The sequence below is a fragment of the Galeopterus variegatus genome, unplaced genomic scaffold, assembly GCF_000696425.1.
Source record: "Galeopterus variegatus unplaced genomic scaffold, G_variegatus-3.0.2 Scaffold1247, whole genome shotgun sequence".
NCBI classification, from domain to species: Eukaryota; Metazoa; Chordata; class Mammalia; order Dermoptera; family Cynocephalidae; genus Galeopterus; species Galeopterus variegatus.
In genome coordinates, this window is record NW_007727358.1 from 275,519 (window position 1) to 279,015 (window position 3,497).

General features: G+C 59.2%; 1 protein-coding gene across 2 annotated transcripts in view; it reads right to left on the reverse strand.

Moving 5' to 3' along the window:
* CAMK2B (calcium/calmodulin-dependent protein kinase II beta) overlaps positions 1–3,497 on the reverse strand; it is a 68,780-nt gene that overhangs the window by 64,707 nt on the left and 576 nt on the right. The window lies entirely within an intron of this gene.

Below are 3,497 nucleotides of genomic sequence, written 5' to 3' on the forward strand. Positions count from 1 at the left end.
GCCAAACTGAATTCATTCCCATGTCTTATGGAGCATCTCTCATGTGCTGGGTTTCAGCGGGTCTGCTAACATCGTCAGGAGTTAGCACGGAGCGAGAAAAATAGCTTTCATTCAGCAGAACATCACCCAGCAGCGGGAACAAATCCATCCCACAGGAACGAATCCATCCCACGGATGCACCCAGAACATCACCCCGAGCACAGGGCAGGCCACACCGGCAGCACGACTCCACTTTTGGGCTCAAATGCAGGTGGACTGAAACGCCACCATGGCGAAGCAGTAGAAAAGGCGCGGGAAAGCCAACCACAAAATCCAGGAGAGGGCAGGGGGTGAAGGGGATGCCCGGGAGGCTCCTGGGTTTCAAGGCTCACGTTCTTCCTGCCTTAGGGAGCCCGCTTGTGTGGTGTGGGACCTCCCCAGACAGTTCACAGCTGCAGGGCCTCCATGCTGACCACCGACTGTCAGGGAACACAGAAGCTTCCTGAGTTCTGGAGCAGTGCATACAGCAAGCGCTCAGTAAGTGTTAATATTAATATTATTATCACCACCGTGTAGCTGCGGGACCTGAGCTTGGCCTGGCATCTCCTCGGGTCCCAGTCCAGGCCTGGTAGAGAAGGGGCTGTGCTGGTAGCACCAGACCTCAGGGTCCAGCTTCCACAGCTCACAAATGAAGGTGAGAGGGGCTGGCAGTTAGCTTGGTTCATTAGAGTGTGGTGTATGACACCAAGGTTGAGGGTTCAGATCCCCGTACTGGCCAGCCACCAAAAAAAAAAAAAAAAAGATGAAGGTGAGGCTGCAGAGTCCACATAGAGCCATGCCGCCAGCACTGGGGCATCTGGGCTTGGGAAACAGATGGGGGAGATGCCCCCACGGCCCACATGGACCCCAAGACAGCCAAGTGCAGGGAATACCATGGGCATTTGGTGGCCAGAGGGGCCCAGGGCTCCCACACATGGCCCCAAATCTGAAGCAGGGTCCTGGGACTTGGCATGAGACTCTGCAAGGTCACCCTGGGCAGTGGGAGGCACCCACACCACCACACCACGAGTTGTGCCATGGCCATGACTAACCTGGGACAGACCCAGCCACTCAGGATCCTCCTAGACAGAGACCTCAGCGTGGTCCTGCAGCTTCCCATCTTCTGTCCATGATATTGGTGCAGGTGACGCTCCCCACCCTGGCTCCACCCGCAAGGCCAGGCAGGTTCTGCTGGCCACGACCCAGGAGAGAGCTGCCTCCTTGGCTTGCACATGCCCTGCCCACAGGTGGGACATTGTCCACAATGCAGGAGCCATGGGATGCGTGAGCTGCTCCCTGGGACCAGGAGGGACACAGGCTGCATGGCCAATGCTTGTCCATCCCCGTGCCCAGGGCTCAAGCCAGCAGTCGCCCCTGGATGGCCAGGGGTACAACTCAGTCATCACAGACAACCACACTGACCCCCGTCCCCAGAGGCACACAATCAGAGAGCACAAAGCTGATCTTGATCCTGTGTTCCTTACATGGCAGATCATTCCAGGGTCTGTGCTCCCAGTAGAGACCCCAGGACCCTGGCCATGCCCCACAGCAGCCAGCGGCTCCCTGCCCCTGATGACATCTGTCCCCAGCACCCCAACCAACTTTGGCCCCACCCACAATGCTGCACTCAGGCTTGTGTCCCCTCCTACCCCCACCACATGACTTGGTCCCCGAGTCTTCCTGGATGTCTCTCCTGAGTCTGGCCTGAAATCCCGGCTGTAGAGGTCACTCACTCCTCCTCCCACCCACTTGGCCAAACGTCCCTGAGCTCATCAAAGCTGACCCTCAGAGCATGTGGCCCTCTCCTTTGCCCACACTGCCCTCCTAGCCAGGGGTGACCTCCAGGACCCCCACTCGTCTCACTCCAGGGCCCTGGGGTGTCCAAAGCATCTTCCCAAGCAGAAACCGGGAGGACTTTTCAGTGTCCTTGCTCAGCTGGGACTAGTCAAAGCTCAACTGTCCTAGAGCCCCACTCTGGAAGCACAATCAAGGGACACACCCACACACTCACCTGTATGCACGTACACACTCACGTGCACGCACACGAGCACACATGGTCACACATGCACGTGCACAGACACATGCTTGCGTGCACATGCTCCAAGGCCATTTCGCTTCACAGATCTCTACATGGCACCCTATGGAAGGCAGGGAATGTCCAGGCCTCAGGGATGTCACCTGGAGGCCCACAGCATGGGAACTGGCCACAGGCACCGGCCATGGGTAACCCCGAGCACAGCTGGCACCAGGCTAGTCTGTGTCTTGACAAAGAAAATATAAGCTCGCTGCCCCAGGCCCTAGACCACCGCCTGGCTCACCCACCCCACCACAAGCCAGGCCCAGCAGAGGCCAGCAGAGGCCAGCAGAGCCAACCAATGGCAGGTGGCCCCGTGCAGAGCCCCTCGAGGTCCAGCAACAGGGAGGTGGATGAGAGCTGAGACAGGAGTGCCCCTGTCCCCCGCCCTCCACCTGGTCTCAGACAATGCCCCCAGAAGAAACCCTCTGCTGAGCCCTGATGACCTGGCACACAGCAGGCGCTCAAACAACACCTACACACAACTCAATAAATTGCACAAGGGGCGGGCTCAGCTGTCTGCCCTGCGCGCGGCTGGATGGTAAACTGTAGACCCAGCAGACAGCAGGCGGCTCTCACCGCCCACCCGCCAGCCCAGAGGAGGCCCTGTCTCTGCTCAGATTCAGCCCAACAGCATCCCGCAGACAGGACTGGATGCATCAGGGCCTCTTTGGTCCCCAATTAGCTCAGATTTGTGCCCAGGTGCTAGTCAGGGCTGTGGGCAGTGACCTAGAAGGGGAGGGGGGGAGGAGAGCTGCGACAGGGGCTTAGCTTGGTGGCCTCTGCCCATCACCATTGAACTTGCTGTATACTGACTTCTGGCTTTGTTATCAGCACACCCACAAGACACAGACCCCACAAGGGCAGGGAGACCCCACACAACACAGACCCCAAGAGGACAGAGACACTCCACGGGACACAGACCCCACTTGCACCATCAGGCTGGGTCTGGGACAGTCGGCGATCAAGACAAGGAGGCAAGGGAGACCCCATGAGGACAGGGAGATTCCACAGGACACACACCCATGAGGGCAGCCATCTGTCTGCTCCACCGCGGCGTTCAGCTCCCAGAGAGCCAGACCACTGTGGCCAGCACAATGGAAGGCACCTCCTCACACACGCCCCACGTGTCCACAAAGCCCCATCCCCGTCGCGCAAGACTTGGGCTCGGTTAGGGAGGGAACTGCCCGGTCATGCTCCTGGTCGGCCATGGCACCAGGACTCTGCCATCAGCAGCCAACTGCAGCATTGCCTGGTCACCCAGAGCCCCTGAGTCCTTGAGTTCTCCTGTGGCAGATGACAGCACCTGACCACCATGGAAGCCTGGCCACCATGAACCTCTCCCGGTCCAGCTCTGGAGGCACCAACAGACTGGGGAGTTGGGGCAAGGTGAGGGCTTGTAAAC